Source organism: Rhyacophila brunnea, unplaced genomic scaffold, assembly GCF_057557595.1.
Source record: "Rhyacophila brunnea isolate RB1 unplaced genomic scaffold, BYU_Rbru_1.0 scaffold_23, whole genome shotgun sequence".
NCBI lineage: Eukaryota > Metazoa > Arthropoda > Insecta > Trichoptera > Rhyacophilidae > Rhyacophila > Rhyacophila brunnea.
The window spans coordinates 1572509-1597379 of NW_028232893.1; the positions used below are offsets into that span (position 1 = coordinate 1572509).

A 24871-nucleotide genomic window follows, 5' to 3' on the forward strand; every position below is an offset into this window, starting at 1 on the left:
CCGTCTGTATATTGTAGTTTTATTTCAATGAAAACAAATACGTATGACTGACAAAGTTTAGTGTGTACTATATATGGCTGATCTTAACCTACCTCCACCCTTCGCCATTAGTATAATATACAGATTAGAATGGAGATTGTGTATAAGATTATTATTGTTATATGCCTTTGGCTAGTATTCGATTATCCAGTCTACAACTGGTAACTATTGGATTATGAATATAATATGAATTGTATTACATATCATGCACCTGAGAATTTTGTTTAAAGGTGTCATTAAGAAATGATAAGATAAAAATCTTTTCTATCTAATCTTTTACTTGCCTATTGACACTATCTACTATACATTTTGCTATCTATATAGGTAATAAGTAAAAAATACAATATAAAATACAAAGTATGAATGAAATTGAATTTTTAAGTTTGAATATTTTATATCAAAAGATGTAAATTATAATTCTTTTGATAAATAGGATAAAATATGTACATCGATCAACGTAGCGATCTCGTACAGACCCAGGCACTTCAGTTAGTTAATAATATAGAATTCCATAAGTTTAGTTTTACAGTCGATTGCTATTTTAACCCATAGCTTGCGGGCCGCACAAAATTGTGTTTTTGCTAATTACTTTTCAAATGCAAATTAACACGTTAATTACAAAATTAATTAAAAGGGCCCGTAAGCATTGTGTTAAATTGGCTATGCCAAGTGTTGGTAATGATACCGCGTAGTATCTATACGCTCCATATGGATTGGGACGATTCGGTGCTACCAATTGGACGCCAGGACAAGTTGACAATTCGATAACTGGGACACGAATGAATGAAACGCGTGAAGAAATACACTTGAACTAGCAGAAAGTGGACAAGCATTGAAGGTGATGACCCAGTCAAACGACACCCAATCTTAATCGTGCGTATTATGGGACCCTACGTCTGGATGTGAAGCATCATCTATTTTCGATGACTGAGAATGTCTAGGGAGCAGTTACTCAAAACTGAGATCATCACGAACTCAACTAACTGTCCAACAATCTTAAGTAACTTCACATTCACAGTATGACATCACAAATTCTCTAAAATTAGTCTTTGTGACGACTAGGTCAGACAGAATTGATTAATCGAGTGAATCTAAAATTGTTTGAAACACTTGTGACAGGTGCGGACGATAATAGTGTGAAGCTTGCTACAAATCAATCATATACAATCGAATCGATATCGTATTGATACATTTGATCATTAGTCATTATCCGTTTTCAACATCACTTTCATATATTTAGTCCTTCTCTATATATTTTCTTCTTCCGGCCATGTCCGATACGAATAGTATCATATGGGCCTCCACAGAGTGAAGGTTTGTATTAACAGATTTTGTTTTTTATGAGAAATGGATGTCAGCCACTTGCTCTACCTATTAGGTCCATACTCTGACTCATACACAAATTGAAAAACAATATGTGTACTTGCCAGACCCAGGTTCGAACCTGGGACCCACGACGCTATAGGCCGACGCTTAAGCCTCGCGTATGAATATATCTCTCTATATAGAAAAGGTTTTCTTGAATCGATTTGATAAAATTGACGCAGGATAAGGAGACATACCGCTGTCAGCTTTCGGTAAAAGACGTGGTCTCATCAACTCCCAGAGGCTATTCAAACGAAACGTAAATCAGCCAGATAGAAACTCAGCATTCCATCCATAGACAATAATTCTTATAATTGTCACAAGTGAATTTATTATTAGCGTTGATTTTCGAACGGGCAGAGAGGTCATAGGGTCAGACGACTGTAGTTGAGATGAACATTTTTCTCGTCGCTTTGATTGATTCAATTTTAATTTGCATTCCTTCGACATTTAAATGCCCCACTCTGCAACCAACGTGCTTATCAATATTACATTGCATTACAATTGGTCAGAGCTGGAATTAAAATCGGAACCGAACCCCAAACCCTGAGAACACTAATAATTTTGAAACCGGAACCATGAGAAAAAAATCCTTTATTCCGAATCTTCAGAACCCTAAACCGAAACTCTACTTAATTTTTAATTTTGGAATACTTTTAATCTATCATGTTGAACATGTACCTACATCTCGACATAATGTTTAACAAAAGTTTTTTTCCTAACGTGATTTAATACCTATAAATTGTCGTTTCCATAAGCTCCACCTGACCTGGCCTAACGCCATCTTGATAAAATTAATGTAGACACCAACTTTTTGAGTTTTAAATCTATCAGAAAATCAAGACTATTGAGTTTTTAAGAGAACTGGTACCGGGATTCCCATTTTAGATGTAACTGAACCCCATTTGATTTTTCCACTTGAACCGAACCCTTAAAAACATCGAAGGTTCCAACAGCTCTGCATCAGTTACATGCATAATTTGGAACACATCAGAAATACACATATTTGAAAAAAAATTAAGAATATTTGCACCGAATGAAACATGAACCCACAACCATCGCAATCTATGCTGTGTTTTAAAATCAAGCTATCGATGCAATCATTAATACGCCATACGCCTGAACTTGCATTTACACGATAGAACTCTATTACACTTCTTAAAAAAAACGTTAACTCTATATTTGAGTTATTCACGTTGACAACTGTTTCAGGCTTAAACCTCCTCCTCATCGTTGAAACGACCTACGATAACTAATCCCAAAGATTTAACAAACAAACGTTCTTGCTCAGATAGTCAAGATAGAACAAGAGGGTGTATTATGTTACTAATTTCTGCTTTCCATCTCTTTCATAACAATGGCGTAGTCTTAACTTATTTATTTATTTTATACCTTTTTTATTGCGATTTATTATACTACAAAGATCTATTTCTACAGACCTAAAATTTTACATCATCGAGTATTAAATCAGTTTTTGGAGGGATATTAATTAATAAGGTTAAGATCTAAATTTAATAAAGTCATCTCTGGACATTTTTTGTAATGTATTTATTTATCTCAACTTGCTTCATAAGGTTAAGTCGATGATCCCTGCAACATAGGTACACAGGTATGGGACAATGGGTTGAATCTACAATAAAGCTATTCTCTTGTCTCCGTTAGTATCAGCAACCATCTTTTATAATTCAGTTTAATTCAATAATTCTACGATCAAACATTAATTAGACAATAATAAATAGAAAGTAACACCGGATTACTTATCAAACCTTATAACTCCATATTTCAAACAAAAGGACTTATAATAACACCTGATTACTTCTTAAACCTGATAACTCCGTATTTCGAACAAAAGGACTTACTGAATACAGTTTATCAATACATTATCCAATGAGACATTTTATAACTACCAACTAACTATAAAAAGCAATACCACATATTCCTAGGCAGTATATATATACGCAAGCGTTCATTTTGCAAAGCATTAAAAGAAAATGTACCCTTATCATACCGGACCCGGAAATTTCCGTGATTTATGTTTATTCCTTTTAATACCGGACCCGGAAATTTCCGTTTTTTTTCCGGGCCGTAATTAATCTAATATTTTCAGCCATCTATTGACTTTTTCGAAAAACTTTTGCTGCAGTCAAGTAAGCAAAGATTCAAACCACTCTTCAGCATCGTTCGTTAGTAGATACTACTACTATCGACTGGAAAACTTGCCGGTATTGATTGGGACCCAACCCAATGGACGCATACGATTGTCAAAGTAAGTACTTAATTAACACATTACGATTAGTGATAATCTGTCGCATTGCCCACTACTCCCTACTGCATAAGTACCAGTGGCAAAGGGTGGAGGTAGAGTGTGGACATTCAACATAAATAGAGCACACGACACTTTATCACTTATACTTATTTGTTTTCGTTTAACTAAAGAATACAAATTGCAGATGGTTTTTAAAATTCAATTAAACCCTGTCCAGACCAAACCATAATATGTAGTACAGGTAGGCTGTGAAGATCCGACAATACATATTTGTGATACTACTTATTTGTTTTCATTGAACTAAAATACAAATTGCACGTGGATGATAGATAAAAAATATTCTTCTATCTAAAAAATATCCAAAATTATGTATGGTTTAATGCCAAATTTTAGATATTTTATATATAGATGATTATTTTTTGACTATTATCTAATATGGCATTATTTCGCAGTATTTAATTGAATTTAAAAAAAACTAACCAACACCATGTGTAAATTGTAGACTTAGTTCAATGAAAACAAATACGTATGACTGACAAAATTTATTGTGGACTGTTTATCTCCGATCTTAACAGCCTACCTCCACCCTTCGCCACCCTTCGCTCTGAATTCAAAATTCTTTTAAAGCAACATTGATCAGTAGTTTTGATATTTCTCATTTAAGTTGAATGCTTTAGTCAAAGATGGCGCTGTAAACTCACTTTATCTGTTACTTATCGCATGACACGGTCCAATTACGTAACTATACTATATAAAATAATAAAGCTTGTACAAAATGAATATGGAAATAACGATATATACTGTTTAAGTGACAATTGGGGTGCTGAGGATTCAACTAATAAAAGTGCACTCATTTTTAAATCAATTTCAGAATTACTTAGATCTACATGATATAACTGTTTTCAACATTCTGTAAATGGGGTCTGATTCTTCAATGCACATTATTACTACCTATTTCAATATATATTCATTTTTAATGTTTCGGGTTTGAGGGAGTTCAAGCCATGCCAAAACATTCAAATTATACACAGCTACCATAAAAATGATTCCAACATTATATACACCATGTCCATGAGATATTTTCCAAGGTTCTGATTAAAATGCTTACGCTATATCTATTCATACAAAGCAGTTCCATGTTTGAATCCCATTTCACGCATAAATATGTACATATGTGGCAGTCGTGAATGTAGAGTGTAGACATCTGACATAAATAGTGCACACTAAACTTTGTCAGTCATACTTATGTGTTTTCATTGAACTAAGAAAACATTAAACCCTGTTTGAAGTAAACCATAATTGATTTTAGATAAAAAAAATATTCTTCCATCGATAAAATATCTAAAATCATCCCATTAAATCATAGGCTCTCAACCTATGGGTCAAGGGTTTCCTGTGGGGTCGCCGACTGAAATGGTAAACATAAAAAAAAAATATTGTTTTTTTAACCAAATCGTACACCTAGTATGACAAAATTTTGAGTTAGTGCTGGGAAAGTATTTTTCTTATCCGTAATTACGACATGTTTAAATATGTCATATATTATAATCATGATAATCATTATCTACTGATAATTGACAGACATGTTAATTTTACAAGTTTCCAATTGCATCAGTTTATTTTTAAAGTTGGTGATACACATCTAATGCACACACATTAAAACGCAAATTAACACTATCACAGAACATTTATTACAAGTAATATTATTTTAAGATTTGAATTTTAATTTTTCAAATAAGAGCTATTCTTCGATAACTCTTGTTATTGAAATTTCTCATACTTAGCGAATACACACTTAAATAAAATACATATCGACTATAGAAAGGAAAAAGGGCGTAACTCTCAGTTTTTTCAAAATAGGTTTTATTGCATAATAACGTTGTACACGACTAAATATACGTGTCCAAACGATGTAAGCTGCAAATCCCGAATTATTATCAAAATTTAGCTAGCAATTTAAAAAAAAAAAAGGTAGTGACGTGGGAAAAACATCTTAGCCATCATTTTTATTGGCTTTTTTTTATTTAACTCAATAATTAATAACAGATTAAAGATATAAAAACCAAATTATTAATTATCACGCAGTTCAAGGTTATGTCTATTTTGTATTTTGACTTTGACCGAAAGCCATAACAAAAAAACCTTTTTGTGCCTCCTGTAAAATTTAATTTGTGTGGATTACACCCTTTTTATAATGTTAGTAGTACATTCTTAGAGCAACGTTTACATTCGTTTACCTACACTACATTTTCATCATAAAACATATCGTCACTGTTCTAGCAGAAAACACTAATTCGAAAAAATGACATATTGAGTTAGTACCAAAATGTTCCTTATTTCAAACTTTACCGTCTGGAAACCTTCTTAATAAATAAAGAGTCTTTATTTTAAAGTCATCCTTTTTACGATTACTTAATAAACTCACATGATAGACCATTATTTCAAACATTTTAACAACTTCAAAGTCAAATTACTCAAAACTAGTATTCTCCAGTTAGTGTGTTCTGCCAGAACAGAGACGATATCATCTCTTGATAATGGCCTCTGCAACGAGTCCGAAACATCGAGTAAAGAAGGAAGGACACACAGTGGAAACCCAAAAATCTAGTACGATACACCCTTTTTCCTTTCCACAGTGGATATAAAATAAAAAATACTATTTTCGATGCGTTTTCTTTACCCTATTAAAAAGGCTTTTGACAATAATTTACCAGGGTCGCGGGTCACTTGGCTTTTATAAAATGGTGTCATGACATGAAAAAAGTTGGGATTGTGCAAGTATATTAAATCATACATCATTTTAGATATTTATCTTCTTCGACCATGTCCGATCCTGATAGGATCATATGGGCCTCCACAGAGTGGAGGTTTGTATTGACAGATTTTGTTTTTTACGAGAAATGGATGTCAGCCACTTGCTCAACCTATTAGGTCCATACCCTGACACACACAAATTGAAAAACAATATATATAATATATACAATATTTATCGATTATTGTTTGATTTAGGCAGGGTTTAATCAAATGTACAAAACCATCTGCAATTTTGTATTCTTAGTTCAATGAAAATAAATATGATTGATAAAGTTTAGTGTGCACTGTTTACGTCGAATCTCCAAAGTCTACATCCACCCTTAGTCGCTGGTCAACGCACTAACTTATCATAACATTTGATACTAATATCACAAAAAACACTATACCGGTACCACATTTTAATATTATTAAGTCCATAAATTGAGATTTTATGGAGTTAGTATGTTTTAATTGATCACCCGAATACACCAGCTCCGTAATATCACATCAAGCTCATGATACTTAATCCTGAAGACAGTTACGGTGTGACACGTTTAGGAAGAATCGAGACGTTTCAGAAAACTAAAATAGTAAAAAGCAATGAGCACGACCACCACGATTTCTTCTAAACGTGTCATATTATATGATACAGCATCGTGCATTTTTATAGATCAAAAAAACAAGAGTGCCACATTCTATTAAAACATATATATTACAAGAAATGTTTAAACATGCTAAAGAATTTATTGATATTGTGTTAAAAAGTTTAAATTAAAAAACCAACTGCCAGTAACATAATATGAGGTGTCTAATTCCACGTACAGAGTCCACAATTAATATTTGTGGTAAACAATGTTTTTGTATTTCAAGTGTAAATAATTGGTTTTAACATTGATTTCTTTTTTCCGTTGTATTGTATTTCCAAGTTGCCCTGTCAGCCCACGTTGGCCACGCAGCTTAAGTCGTGGGTCCCAGGTTCGAATCCTGGGTCTGAGAAGTACACATATTGTTTTTCAATTTGTGTATGAGTTAAAGTATGGACCTATTAATAGATTGAGCAAGTGGCTGGCATCCATTTTTCGTAAAAACAAAATCTGTTAATACAAACCTCTGCTCTGTGGAGGCCCATATGATCCTATCAGGATCGGACATGGTCGAAGAAGAAGAATTGTATTTTCTACCCTTAATTGAAACATTATACCTTTTTTCATTGGTCGATCAACCCTTCCTTAATTCGAGTGCTTAAAGTCAGACAACGTTGTCTACAAAAAAGGTTTTTTTTTTGAGATAACGTTATTTTACATTTACGGCTACATGATAGTCAAACAACATTATGTCAATCTTTTCTAATTTCTTATTAAATCGTCAGTAAAGTTTAACGCTAACTACATAAGTTACCCTTGTTTTCATATTTTTTAAAAACTATCCCTATAAATTTTAACATCATCATAAGCAAGATAAATGTACAATACGCAATAAATTATAAAATATTAACATTAGGTTATAAATAAACATTTCCCTTGTTGAGTTACAAGAATCTAAAATAACGATTTTTGGCTCTCCTGTAAAGTTGCACTTTTGTAGATAGTGTTGTTTGACACTAAGACCTCGAATTGCAATAAATACAAGCAAAATAAAATTGGAGAGTTCAGATATTTTTTACTATATGAAAGTATTATTCTGTAAATTATTAAACACTTAAACATGTATATGTGAAATTTCATTTAAAATATGTAGATACCTACGTATTTTTTGTTCTATTTTGACCATATCAACACCTCCTACGTATAAAGCCGTAACTGCAAAATTGTAATTTTCAGTAGTACGATGTTAATAAATTTTAATGACACCATAACGTTAATCTGTAATGCTGTAATCGTAATTTTTTAGTTGATTGATATACTATATTGATTGAATTTTTGTTTTTTTTTTTCGATTATCATTGTTGTATTATCTTCAACAATGGCAATCGAGTTAAATTAGCCAAAAATGCAGTTACGGACTTTTACATAGGAGGTATCAATATGTAGACTCATCGAAGCCTCATAATATATTTTTTTTTTCTATTTTTGACCATGTCCGATCTTAATAGGATCACATGAGCCTCCACATAGTTATTAGATTTTACGAGAAATGTATCTTAGCCACTTGCTCAACCTATTAGATCCATACTCTGACTCACACACAAATTGAAAAACAATATGTGTACTTGCCAGATCCAGGATTCGAACCTGGGACCCATGATATTATAAGCCGACGCGTAAGCCACTCGACCATCGCGGGCGTTAATATATGCCACATACATATTAAAAAAAGACAAAACTCATGACCAGATGCATAGATATGGTTGTTAAAGCCTCAATTACATTGAGCTTCTTTACGAGCTGTGTATTGGCGAATTTAAAAGCGGGCGATTCAGCTACTGCGATTTGATGATTACACACAAAACTTTCCATTCGCTGAGAAGCCACAAGCCAGTGACTATTTTGACAGAACGTAGTTCGTTTTTTACCGGGAGGTTGGTACTACGCTCTACTGCGCAGACGCAGTAGGCCCACACGCCGGCGTGTAGCGTGTAAAGTTGACCGGCTTTCAACTTTTCTCGGTAGAGTGTTTACAACCTGCTTATTAGCTTATTCGATGATTACACTGGGCGACTTTACAGGCTCATTGTAAATTCGCCCCAATAAACAGCTCGTAAAGAAGCTCAATGTAATTGAGGCTTAACCTAACTGTCGATAGTTACACACGACTTAATTACGTGACACTTAAGACGACAACGTTGCTTCTTGCAATCGAAAGTGCTGCCATCTTTAAAATTCTTATTTTCCATAACTTTATTAAATAGTTTTGACTTATACATAATGTAAAGATTAACTGCACAATATAAGAAGATACCTAATATAATTAATAGTTGTGATATTGATGATTTAATTGAATAAATGCACACATCGTGGATAGTGTCTAACTAAATTACGAGGTTGCAAAAGGGGCATAATATGGATATTAGTTCTTATTTAAATAAGTCGGCCGATATTTAGATAGCTAGAAACTAATAACTAAGTTAGCAAGGCTGACGGCAAGACATTTACGCACAATGACAGCTGCCAAATAATTACATTTTGTAAACAGAAATAGTAAATACAGTTTCGGACAAAGCAGTATTGAATTGACTATCTACATTCTACGTAAACATCAACAAAAAATAAATTAATAATTTCCAAGCATTTACAATAATTATCGGCTGTTAATGGATTTTGAAAGGTGACATATCGATTAATCAATGAAGTGTACTTAATGAACATATTGCCATTTCTATGATGAATACAAATAATGCTTGGAATACTTTAACCACGGTGAGTGCATTTACAATTATTAAAAGACCAAGCGACTGTTGAATTATTTAAATTTTATATTAACTATCAATTTATATTGTACACATTTCATAGTATGGAAAATCAGAATTTTAAAAATGGCAACAATTTTGAACACAGAAAGCAACATTGTCATATTAGTAACATGTTTCATAACTTGTCAATCGATTTGCATCCATGCATAGCTATTATCGTTAGTTAAATTTACATAATGTCAACATTCTATGCATCAGAGTCTAAGATTTAAGCACTTTTGACTTTGCATATGAGTCGTAAAGGCGAATACTTAACTAAATGATCTTTAAATTCATAATGCTGTCCATATATTTATTGCAACGTCACCAATGTAGTAATCATGAACATGGTTGTATTCCCGCGAACGTTACACTACACCGTTCGGCTCACAAATGCGAAGATGACGGCAGGAAAATAAAGCGCGAGTAAAGCGGCTAGAAGCTACAGAATGGCGATGGAAGCAGGTTAGCCAGGCGGGAGGTATGATTGGCGAGATGTGGGGTACTCACCGCGGGCGGTTGGGACGCCTGCGGAGCGACAGGGAGCGCGGGACGCCACCCTCGCACCTACAACAGCCCACCACACGCCTCAGCCTCACATTACACATTACATCACAATACATTACATTACAAATTACACTTACATTACATAGCATTTCCCCCCCCCCAATAATCATTACAGCGTTCAATTCATGGTACCCACTATTATCCCTATCCTCTATCTGTTGTAACACCGCAAGTGTTCTGAATAAAGTCAATTATTAGTCATAACGCAAAGGGCTAAAAAATGTGTATCACACACTTCCTGAGACATTCTGTCTATGAACAGACAAATAGTCTTGAGACAATCTGCCTGCGGGTGAACAAAAAGTCTTGAGACAATCTGTCTGCAGACAAACAAAGAGACTTGAGACATTTTGCCCATGTCTAAATAACTTTTCACGTATTATAACCAAAGTTTGGACTATTCTTTTCCTACAGCGTTTTTAACAGGCATATTAACCGACCTAAGAGAGCAATGTATATAATCTGTCGGCCCGTTTACTGGCCAGACATGTCTAATATCATGAAACGGTAACAAGTGGATTGTATAAAGTTATCTGTCCAATAACCACACAAGCAATTAAAACATAAGAATAATTCATAAATTTAATCTGTATCAGTGGCGAAGGGTGGAGGTAGGCTGTTAAGATCTGCCATAAATAGTGCACATTAAACTTTGTTGGTCATACATATATGTTTTTATTGAACTATGAGTACAATTTTAAAGAGTGTGTTGGTTAGTTTTTAAAAATCAGTTAAACTTTGCCTTAAACTAAACCATAATAGTTTTGGTATACTTGGGCGATACAACAAAATTATGCACACTTTTTCAATCATACTTATTTGTTTTGATTTGATTAACAATATATAGTGCACATATTCTTGGTTGTTTTTATTAATTTCATTAAGCCCTACCTAAACCACACTATAACAGATAAAAAAATATTATTCTATCTATAAAATATCCAAAGTTATGTATGATTTAATTGTATAGTTTTAGATATTTTATTGATTATTATATAGTATTTATATAATACTAGCTAAAGTACCCGGCTTCGCACGGGGTCGCTTCGTGGTTATATTTATCTTAGATATTTGAAAAATAATAAGAGGTAATTATTTCTTTAATATTAAAATATCTGTGTAATACAATATGGCAATATGAAAATAATTATAATAGGAGTAAAGGTCAAACATAAGAACACTAAATTAAAATCGAATCCAAAATATGAAAACGTTATTAATGTTATAAATATGTAGTAAAAAAAAAAATCAAAATTGGATGGAACAAACAAACAACAAACTTTGTATGTTATATAATAATAATTTAGAAACCGCACACAACTGACAAAAGTTTCATCGCAATCGGATGAATGGTATAGGAACGCATACGAATAGTAGAAGAAGATGATTTTCTAATTCAGAAACCTTCGTGGGCATGCGCATGACAACTCACCAAAGTTTCATTGCAATCGGATTAATGGTATAGGAACGCATACGAATAGAAGAAGATGGTTGTACTAATTCAAAAACCTTCGCGGGCTTGCGCACAACAACTGGTCAAAATTTCATCACAATCGGATGAATGGCATAAGAACGCATACAAATAGAAGAAGAAAAAGATGATTGTAGTAATTCAGAAACCTTTGCGGGCAAGGGCACAACAACTCACCAAAGTTTCATTGCAATCGGATGAATGGTATAGGAACGCATACGAATAGAAGAAGAAGAAGATGGTTGTACTAATTCAGAACTCTTTGCGGGCGTGCTCACAACAACTGGTCAAAATTTCATCGCAATCGGATGAATGGTATAAGAACGCATACAAATAGAAGAAGATAGAATAGAAGAAAAAAGAAAATAGTTGTAACAATTCAGAGACCTTTGCGGCGTGAGCACAACAGTTGATCAAAATTTCATTGTAATCGGATGAATGGTATAGGAACGCATACGAATAGAAGATAGAATAGAAGAAGAAGATGGTTGTACCAATTCAGAAACCTTCGCGGGTGTTGGCACAATTACTGACGAAAAATTTGTTGCAATCGGATGAATGGAATAGAAACGCATACGAATAGAAGAATATAGAATAGAAGAAGAAGAAGAAGATAGTTGTACTAATTCAAAAACCATTGCGGGTGTTACCACAACAACTGACGAAGGTTTCATCACAATCGGATAAATGGTATAGGGACCATACGAATAAAAGAAGATAGAATGAAGAAGAAGAAGAAGAAGATGGTTGTACTAATTCAGAAACCTTCGCGGGTGTAGGCACAATTACTAACGAAAATTTTATTGCAATCGGATGAATGGAATAGGAACGCATACGAATAGAAGAATATAGAATAGAAGAAGAAGAAGATGGTTGTACTAATTCAAAAACCATTGCGGGTGTTACCACAACAACTGATGAAGGTTTCATTGCAATCGGATGAATGGTATAGGGACCATACAAATAAAAGAAGATAGAATGAAGAAGAAGAAGAAGATAGTTGTACTAATTCAGAAACCTTTGCGGGTGTTGGCACAATTACTGACGAAAATTTTATTGCAATCGGATGAATGGAATAGGAACGCATACGAATAGAAGAATATAGAATAGAAGAAGAAGAAGAAGAAGATGATGATTTTTCTAATTTAGAAACCTTTATGGGTGTACATACAACCACTTACCAAAATTTCATTGCAATCGGATGAATGGTATAGGAACCATACGAATAAAAGAAAATAGAATGAAGAAGAAGAAGAAGTGAGGATTTTTCTAATTCAGAAACCTTCATGGATGTGCATACAACCCCTTACCAAAATTTCATTGCAATCGGATGAATGGTATAGGAACGCATACGGGACAGACAGACAGACATTCATTTTTATATATTAGTATAGCCTATACTCTTCCCGCAAGTGCAAGCAATAAGTTTACAAAGTTTTATCGCAATCGGATGAACGGTATGGCTGCGCATTAAATACGAACAAACAAACACATAAATATTAATTTTTATATATTAGATATAGTATTTTTTGACTATTATCTATTATGGCTTGGTTTTCGCGGGTTTAATTGAATAACAAAAACTAACCAACACCATTTGTAAATTGTAGTCTTTTTTCAATGAAAATTTAATTACAAGATAAAAAGAACTTTTTATATACGTTTTTAAATTTTCTGTTGAACCATATAAACTTGACTTGACTAGCTTAAACGATCAAAAAAATTTGTACTTGACATGTCATATTGATTTCCATAGTAACGCACATATATATTAATAATATAGTTACTAGGACCCCAGAGCCCTAGCAACCAATAATGATGTCAAAATAACTTTTCATACAAAACAGAATTAACTGAAAATGAATTCAATTCTACTTAAAGATGGCTAAAAGTATTAAATAAATCCATTGGCATATTGTTCTGATATATTCTAAAAGTTTCAAATAGTCACTTTTTCAGCTATTCGGCTAGTCGGGAAGTTAGTTAAAAATCGATTGGAAGATTTGTACCGGACAAACAACCACCGGACAAATAAGAATACGAGCTAAGAAAAACGTTGTAAAATACGTATGACTGACAAAGTTTAGTATGCACTATTTATGTCGGATCTAAACAGCCTACCTCCACCCTTAGCCACTGATCTGTATAATATAATTTCCTCTGTAAAAAACTGTAAAACGAATCGTACAAGCTGAACTATTCTGAGGTATGGTAACATGGACGACCCGGCATATAGGATTCGTGATTAACATTTTTTTTAGAGAGGATAGTGAGGCATGACTCATAACTCTGGACTATATAAGATATTGTGATTGGTTGATTTGTCATGGTTGGCGGGGTGCAGCATGGTTATTTATTTTACATATAGTGAACATGACAAATTACAAATTCAAGCCGTTCACAACATGACATAAAAACAAGCATTTTTAATTTTAAATAATAAACAATATTTAAACACAAGACAGGGTTAAAAGGGATCACACCGCGACCCTATTTTAATAATTTATAGAATGTCCATAACTCCCGAAACAATTTCGATGGACACAGTTATTGCCCTCCCGATTGGCATTACTAATGACAGGTTAGTTCTGCACCTTGGGAGAACAAACATTATTATTAGGGACACAGGTCAATAGAGCCAAGAATGACAGAGTTCTCATTTACACCGCGTGTAAGTCGGGACAGATTTCTTCCAAATTTTAAACAACATTATGTAAGCATACCTAAGAGAAAGTAAGCTGTGATTATATTATGATGCACATGTGCACAATCACGAGAAGTCACAATCCGCTACAGGAAAAAAGTGTGTAATGTCGTTTTTCTTTGGTGTTTAAAATGTTATCGGACTGATGCTCCCATCCCGTAGCACATTTTGAACCTTTAAACGAACATTGTCAGTTAGCAAAATCTGCCAAAATCACTAGAACAACAATGAGGTCACCTCACTCGTATGGCACTGCATTGACACCCGCATGACTCCATGAACGTTTTTTATCATTTTCTACATGCCTACACATTTTCGAATTGTGTTAAAATCGCGTGTTTTTTGTTTTTAGTGGTTGGCACTATGTATTTTCCATAATAATGTTGTCTATTATCTATGATCTGCAAGTTGGGTTCTGTTCAAAAAATTATCTATGGATGCAATATCGCAAGTAATTTTAACGTACGCACACGTATAAACTGTTAAAATTAGTTGAAATTGGCATGAATAATGAATAATAATTCAAAATACTAATATATTAAAATTGGCACTCTCCATCATAGAATTTATAGGAATGATGATCGTTCAAAATATTCTGGAATATGACGAAACTATAGACTAAATTTGTCGCTGTGACAGCGTGACAGTACGCGACATGCATCATAATATAATCACAGCTTTAGCTGGATAGAGTCAAGGATAGCATCAAGTACAGAAGTCTTAAAAATTTCTTTTGCAATAATTTACATTTTTCAAGTATCTTCAAAGTTGTGGAAGTGTCTCGTTTACTTCTCGAGAAATGAGATTCTCAAAACTTCATTAAAATAAAATCTCGAGAAATCAAGTTAAGCGACAATTGGATAGTGATATGTGACATCTATGCATCTCAGACTTAAAAAAGTTTCATAAAATCCTCAAAGGATGGGCAAGAAAGTAAAACGTCCATAGGCATTAAGGTGTTTTTAAACAATCAGTTTTGCTATCCAATCAGTCTCCATTTCCGTCGAGCTATCAGTTAAACTGACGTGTAAATGCAAAACTGAAGCAGCCGACTGAAACTAAAACGGAGACGAGACAGCATGGATTTTCTATCGGTTATCGTATCCGTTTTTAGAGTTGCCAGTTAAATTAGCGTGTAAATTAATATGTTGCCATATTTTTAATACCACTTTTCTAATTCGTCTTAAAATATTATAATTTCTTTAAATATAGGTACTGCATTACACCAACCAATATGTTTAGAAAGTAATTATAAAAATAATATTTAGTGGATAACAAATACATAAATATACACCGCTGATTCCGAACTGACCTGGCAACTGAAACCTCGACTAAACGGACAACTGATTTTCTAAATACACCGCCGTTTCAAAACTAAACAGACCAAAATGTAAACCTCGACTGAACGGACAACAGAACTGACATCTAAAAGCACCGTTAAAAAGGAGACGACCCAGGGCTTTTTTGCCTAGCTCTCAGAGAGGCAACAGCAGTCTCTGAATACTCAATAACTTGTACTAGATAATAATATATAACTTAGAATGTTATTCGTCATGCATTTTTTCCCCTCCGATGCCATATTGTATATTTTAATCTATCGTGTTTAACAGCATAATATTGCAAGTGTTTGTGTATATGTTACGCCGAATGTGTGAAATTGACTATTACATGAAATGGGCAAAATTTTGGCTAATTCATGTAATAGTCAAGCCTGTTGCCTTATTCATGAATTGGGTAAATTTTCTGCCGAGTACGTGAATTCGCCAGGGTATGGAATTCTTAAACTGTCAACATGACAGTAGAAAAAGTAAATTTAATACGGATGGTTTTATTAGTTATAATTGGACATAATATAATATTATTATTATTAGGTTAGGTTAGGCTAAGTTTGGTTTTGTAATTCTGAATTATTCAACTGAATGTCCATTTTGAGGTTAGCTAACAAGTGTCAACAAACTATCACAAACATACAATCGACCATTGCACGATTGATACCCAAGCACGAATCAAATCGCGAAAATACCTTTCAATAAAATTCTTCCGTTATCATATTATAGTTCTAGATTTTTTTTTGCACATAGTAATTATTGTAGTTATTGATTGGTATATTTTTATATTATAATCAATGACATTTGACACATTTGGTAAGTTTGATTAGTTGCAAAGAACACCACCGGAGCGCGACCATCTATTTTGACCATAGATAATATACATACATTTTGACAAATGCATGAGCATTTGACACATTTAGTTTAGTTGCAAAAAATACCACCGTAGCGCTACTATCTAATTTGTCCAATGCATGAACTAGGCAGAAAAATTACTGCCGAATTCACGCACTCGCCAGATATTTAGTCTAATTCATGAATAAGGCAACGGGCTTGCATTTTTCATGATTTAGGCAAAATTTTGCCCATTTCATGTAATAGTCAATTTCGCACATTCGGCGTAACATATATAACTAAAATCTTTCCGACCATGCAGGATTTGTGTATTGATTTTAAGTACACTTTGAAATCAGTCACCATAGACCAAGAATTTGAAGCCAGTTTTGGTTCCAGTGACAATGACAGTCAGGCCATAAAACACAAGAAATATAAAGCCGGCTGAGTGTCCTCAAATATAATTAATATTCAATGCGCGTTTCATTTACGTAACAAACTTTAATGAATATTATGATACAGATGTAAATATTTAAAATTGCATATTCTTACGTTTAAATTTATTCCATATTTCTCCACACTCAGCAATTGTACTTTCTTACAACCAGACCTAAAATGTAACCCTTATATAAGGTTACAAGATTACAATAATAAGTGGCTGTATTTTTGTTTACATACATAAGTCTGTTATCTGAAGCACGAATGTCGGAGAGGAATGCCATCAAAGATTCTGGCGTTGAGCGCCATTGGAAAAAACTAAACCTAATGAACGCCCCCAACAAATGGTTTTCAGAAGGACAGTAAGAAAGTATTCAGTTAAATTAGTGAATCACACAAGACAGTTCTACCAAACAGGATAGGGTATAACAAGATGCAGACAATATCAAACAAAATAGAATATAATATATCGTTGAGGTGATGAGGATTTAACTAATACAAGTGCAGCACCGGTGATCAAATTGCGTAATTCGACTTTTGTAAATTCTATATAACTGTTTTAAACATTCCGTAAATGAGGTCATGTTCTTAGATGATCTTTTATTACAATTCCGTAAAAGAATATTGATACAGCGGAACTCAGATTTTACGAGTCTGGAATTTGCGTCAAATTTCTGCAATTTATGTTTTTGATAATATTCAAAATTTAATTAGGCTAAGCGCGCCGTGAACTAATAAATAATTGGATGACCATATTAAGCCAAAAGCAGTGGCGAAGGGTGGAGGTAGGCTGTTAAGATCAGCCATAAATAGTGAACACTAAACTTTGTCAGTTATACGTATTTGTTTTCATTGAAAAAAGACTACAATTTACAGATGGTGTTGGTTAATCTTTAAAAATCAATTTAATCCTGCCTAACCAAACATATAATATAACTATAAACACTTATAAACTATACACGATAAACTATAAACACCCATGATGGCCGCGCGGCTTAAGCGTTGGCCTATTGCGTCGTGGGTCTCAGGTTCGAATCCTGGGTCTGACAAGTACAAATATTATTTTTCAATTTGTGTATGAGTCATAGTATGGACCTAATAGGTTGAGGAAATGGCTGACATCCATTTCTCGTAAAAATAAAATCTGTCAATACAAACCACCACTCTGTGGAGGCCCACATGATCCTATTAGGAACGGACATGGTCGAAAGAAAAAAATATATTTTGGGCGATACAACAAAATTGTACACACTTTTTCATTCATACTTATTGTTCTCGTTGGATAAAGAATTCATATTACACATATTGTTGGTTATTTTTTTTAATTCATTAAGCCCTGCCTAAAGCAAGCTATAATAGATAAAAAATATTATTCTATCTATAAAATATTCAAAGTTATGTATGATTTAATTGCATAATTTTAGATATTTTATAGAAAGACGAGTATTTTTTGATTATTATCTATTATGTCTTGGATTTTGCATGGTTTAATTGAATTTTAAAAACTAACCAACGTCATCTGTAAATTGTAGTCTTATTTAAATTAAAACAAATACGTATGACTGACAAAGTTTAGTGTGCGCTATTTATGGCGGATCTTAACAGCCTACATCCAACCTTCGCCACTGGTCAATAGTAACATGAACTGTCTTTCTATCGGCCAAATGACGCTACTGCATATGATTTTGGTCATATTATGAGCGTTGTCCGTATGAAGTCACTCAGCCGATTGAATCATCGGGAATACGCACTAAACAGTGACGTAACACAATTAGCCTGAAGTGATCAGTTAGATATCTGTGACAGTCTAATTAATCGTTAATGCGCACTTGGCCTAAAAATCACTTACAACACAAACATTAAAATTAAAAATCTTTTCAATTATAAATCAATTCATTTGAACACACTGAATTCAATGCAAGGCAACAAATTAAATGGATTCCAGACGATTGGGTGTATTTCTATATATTATAGATATGTCTGCAGCAGTGGCGAGGGGTGGAGGGTATGCTGTTAAGATTCTACATAAATAGTGCACACTAAACTTTGTCAGTCATACTTATTTGTTTTCACTGAACTAAGAATACAAATAGCAGATGGTACTGGTTAGATTTTGAAAATCAATTAAACCCTGCCTCAACCAAACCTCAATAGTCTAGGTATGCTATGGGCGATCTGAAAAAAATATTGTACACACCTTTTTATTCATACTTATTTGTTTTCGTTATATTAAGAATAATTACAGATGGTGTTGGTTAATTCTTTTTTAATTCATTAAACCCTGCCTTTCCAAACCATAATAGATACAAAATATTATTATATCTATAAAATATATAAAATTATGTGTGATTTAATTGCATAACTTTAGATATTTTATGGATAGACGAATATTTTTTTACTATTATCTATGATTTATCTATGTTTATGCAGGGATTAAATAAATTCTAAAAACCAACCAGCACTATCTGCAATTTGTTGTCTTAGTTTAATGAAAATAAATACGTATACGCCCACGGTGGCCGGGCGGCTTAAGCGTTGGACTATAACGCCGTGGGTCCCAGGTTCGAATCCTGGGTCTGGCAAGTACACATATTGTTTTTCAATTTGTGTGTGTCAGGGTATGGACCTAATAGGTTGAGCAAGTGGCTGACATCCATTTCTCGTAAAAAACAAAATTTGTCAAATACAAACCTCTACTCGGTGGAGGCCCATATGATCCTATTAGGATCGGACACGGTTGAAAGAAAAAGAAATACGTATGACAGACAAAGTTTAGTGTGCACTATTTATGTCAGATCTTCAGCCTACCTCCACCCTTCGCCGCTGGTCTGCAGTACCCAAGATCAAGGTAACACAACGACATTGTATAAGTTTTTGTTGTCAATATTCTGTAAACGAGGTATTCTTGTCAAATGAAACATTGTTACTTACTATTCCAATAAAAAGAAAAAATTATATTTCCGTATTTCTATCAATGTTTTTAGTGTTAGAAGGAGTACAAGTCAAGTCAAAACATTCAAATTATATTTAAATTACTATGACACCATCGCCATGTGATTGCTGGATTTAAAATACTTATAACTTTTCATTAAAAGAAGTTACACACACATAGGTATCTTCTGATCTCAAAATTGTTCCAAACTAATTTTAATGCCACTTGTATTCGTTTAATCCTCAGCACCTCATTTGTTAACATACACAAAACAATATGGCACAACTGTGTTCAACTGCAGAGGCAGAAACGTACCATGCGATGCTTGCAGTCAGTCCACCGTAATTTGCGTTACTCGACCCGCGAAAACATTATTTTTTATTTAACACTATAACATGCCACGGGGTCAAATTAAGAACCTCAAACACCGAGGCTTGTGAAAATAACAAACATATATTGTGACCCCATCGTAAAACTAAACCAGAACCCCATATGAGAAGCCGGTGCCTTACGCATTGTACTAAGAGGGTCTTCAAATATCACATGCCAATCTGCTAATTGACCTAGCTGGTAGTTTTTAAACATTTCACTGTGCTTTAAAGAGCAAGAGTCAAATAATTAGGATGTTGGTGTAAAGGTTGCGTAACATTCACACCTGACCACGCTGCTTCCTGTGGACTTTGCGCCTTAATAAGACAGCTCAATCAAACTCTGTTCCTCTGTCGACGTGAAATTGGAACATAAATCAGATTTTATCTCCATATGTAATGACATGAAAATTTTGTTACCGCCTAACATGAACAGTCAGTGAAGCATGCGAATCGATCGTTGTGACTGCGCATCAGTGCATTTAATAAAGAAATTGTGCAGTGCCCCTCAGAATTAAGGCACTGGAGACTACTGCATTCAGCATTTCTACAGTTAAACACAGTTGAACCAACAATATAATCTCATATTACAAACAATAATATTGTTATTGATTAGAAATATTTAGCATACAAAAGCTACATACATAAGACAGCAATAGTGATAAAAATAATAGTATTAAGTGTGTATATTTTGTTCATTACAAAGTATGTGAATATCATTCTTGAATTTGAAAAAAAAAAATACTCAGTTTTTTGTGTTACAGACCAGTTATTCAACTATTCAATTCAAAATAGCTATTATTATCTTTACTATATGACTTAAGGTCCGCCATTATGTTTTAGGCTCTATGGAGCTGCTGAAATTTTTACTGCAGCCGATTTTTAGATCAGCGCAATTTTAATTGTATGTGATTTTGTAAAAGACCAATTCAACTGCGTTATACATTGTAAATCAAGTGACATAAAAAAAGACGAATTAGGAACGATAACTGCTACCAAAGACTTTATATTAAACAGTACATAACATAAACAAACAAAAATATAAATATGTCATGTTCGGTATAAGTGTCTTTTTATAAGAATCGTTATAAGAGTGTGAAACTTGTTCAGTAATTTATCTGGGTCAGACAGGCAGAAGTTTTATTACAAGGTATCGAACGAAGGTGGTTAAGGACCCCCATAAATAGTGCACATCAAACTTTGTTAGTTATATGTATTCGTTTTTATTGAACTCAATTTACAGATGGTGTTGGTTATTTTTTAAAAATCAATTAAACCCTGCCTAAACCAAACAATAATAGTTTTGGTATATTTTGGGCAAGATGACAAAATTGCGCACGCTTTTTCATTCATACTTATTTGTTCTCGTTGGATTAAGAATACATATTACCAGAGTGTTGGAGAGGCGCTCGGAGCAGGAGCACGGAGTAGTGGAGCAATGGGGTTATACTCGGAGCAGGACCACCCATAATTTGTAGTGGTCCACTGCTCCGGATGTTTATTAAATTTTCGTCATAAATTCCAATGAAAATATTATATTTGACACTGGAGTTCTTTGAAATACGGCAACACTGCCGAGTGATAAATAACCTTACTTTTTTGACAGAAGAGGCAGATAATGCAAGACGATTTGCTGTTTTTGTTTAATAGAATTAATAATGAAAAGAACAAATAATAAACCTTATTTCAAAACTATGTATTTTCTTATCATTTAACATTTGTATACATATAATACTTATTAAAACTTTTTACCCGGAGCGGAGCAGACCCTAGAGTGGAGCTGGAGCGGAGCAACTCAAAAAAGGATCTGCTCCAACCCTCTGCATATAACACATATTGATGGTTCATTTTTTTTAAATTCATTAAACCCTGCCTAAACCAAACTATAATAATAGATAGAATAATATCAAAAATATTATTCTATCTATAAAATACAAAGTTATGTATGATTTAATTGCATAATTTTAGATATTTTATAGATAAGACAATTATTTTTTGACTATTACCTATTATGGCTTGGTTTCGTAGGGTTTAGTTGAATTTTGAAAACTAACCAACACCATCTGTAAATTGTAGTCTTGTTTTAATGAAAACAAATATGTATGACTGACAAAGTTTAGCGTGCACTATTTAAGGCGGATCTTAACAGCCTATCTTCGCCAGTGTCAGTAAATCTGAAGTGGCATCTAAAATTCTGAACTGTCCCCGTAAAAGCGAATTGAATCAATTTTATAAAAGTCACTTGATTTACGAACTATGCATAACGCATTCCAATTTGGTGTTGCAGCTGAATATGATCAGCATTATAATATAATGCGTTACCGTATGTACAATTAATCACAGTTAATCTACTGACAGCCTGCCGGCGAAGCCATGATGCCGAGTTTCTGTAAAATTTGGAATTAAAATCATACCATGTCTGCACTCTTGTACACTACGTGATCCCTGTACACTAAGAACCGACCTTAACCATGACAGGAGCATAAACAACTGAAGATTGTAGGCAATGTGCAAAATTTGGAAGGCTTGAATAATGCACAAGATTTAAACATGACGATTAGTAATTAAAGTAATTAATACCTACTTTGATTTAAAACACAAAAGCCGATTGCCAATAGTAACTAAATTTGGAAAGCGCTTCAGAGAGTATGAGATAGGATACCTATAGCATTGTGGTCAAAGTGCGTGGACGCGAAACCCGAGATGCAGGTATGTTTCCTGCTGGGTGTCGTATTTTTTTTTTAACCTTATCACTGCCAGCCATTTTTTACTAGGTGCACACTTGTAGGCCAGCTATTTTCGGAATAAAATAAATCCTTTAAAAAATATGAAATAGGAACGGAATGATAAATATTTGTGGAAACACATGTTTATCAAGTTTATCGTGAATATTTTCTCACTAAAATGATAAATATTGTTTAGAAAATATATACCGAATCAGAAGTTATGACGTTTACAAGAACCCGCGAATATATTCGTCTGTGCCCTGACACGACATACATACTTTGGCGAGTTAATTCGTCCGTGGCACGGATCAGGTTAAAAAAGATTTTTTTCTATTGGTTATATATTTTCTCAAAGTGTTTTCAAAATTATGTATATTCAAGTATTACCTATTTTAGGCATTGCCTAAAAAGATCGTGACTATGCGACGCACGGATTGTGCAAATGACGCGTGCCGAACAAAACATAATTTGTCATAAAAATTTAACATGCGTCCATTTAATGTTATATTAGTAATAATAATAATATATTCATTGACATGTTTTCTTTTTCGAGTACATGCGTAACGTTTTTTAGTCATCTTTATACAATATAAGAATATATTCCTCCGGCGCCATCGCAAAACAAATTGACGTGCTCACACCTCTACTACCGCTCTCCGATTGGCGACTAGTATAAAATTTCGTCCCACCTATTGTTGAAAATTATTTGCCGTTTCACTTATGTATGCTCTCAATACTAACAACAGGCCATAAAGGCTCAATGTAGTGTAGTAAAAGTAGAGTATTTAGTATAAGAATAAAATCACATATATTATTGTGACCTCGCCGAGAATCGAACTCAGAATCTCCGAATTAAGGGCCAGCGCCTTACAAACTAGACTACGAGGTATATCAAGATATCTAAGTATATCAATGCCCTGCTTCAATGCTCACTTGTACATATGCGCCTGTCAAAGTTAAGAAATCATTTCATTGTGAACAGTAAAAATACATGAAATAATCAAAGATATTGGAATCATCTTTCAGACTGAATCAAAATCCGGTTTGAAGTACAATTTTTTTATACAAAAAAAATATTAGGGTATATCTTCATTTAACAGTTTATTTAAACATTAGTACAATATTCCCAGATATGCCTTTTTGCCTTGGAATATGTTTAGGCTCCATCTCAACAGAAGATGATTTTCTTAAATATATTTTTGAAAATAATGAAACTTGGGCTCTGTTTACCCAAAGTGTACCGGGGACTAATGTCAGATTTTAGAAACATCATCTGTGTCTATACCTGAAACCATCCAATCACCACTTTTTGAACATAGACAACCAAGGCAAAACCTCTATTATAAGCGTAGACAATAAGTACAAAATATAAAAATCATTTACAATGAATAAAATTCAAACATTTTAAATTAATAAAACTCGCCGTTTTCAAAAATCAGTATAGCACAAAAGAGTTTGCCAACGCATTTCATAAAATTAAAATAAATATAATGTAAAAACGAAGACACTCGTGTTTAATCCTCCGTGTAAAAACGCTCTAAACAGACGAAAATAAGGAACATTGTTCAAAATAACGTTAAGGGTATCAATATTTATATAAAATTTAGCTGTGTTAACTAAACAATATTGTTATTATTTCAGATAATTCTGAC

The 24871-nt window shown here is 33.5% G+C and overlaps 1 protein-coding gene across 1 annotated transcript in view; it reads right to left on the bottom strand.

The window, feature by feature from the left end:
• Positions 1 to 24871, bottom strand: part of Osbp (oxysterol binding protein) — a 128711-nt gene that overhangs the window by 102816 nt on the left and 1024 nt on the right. The window lies entirely within an intron of this gene.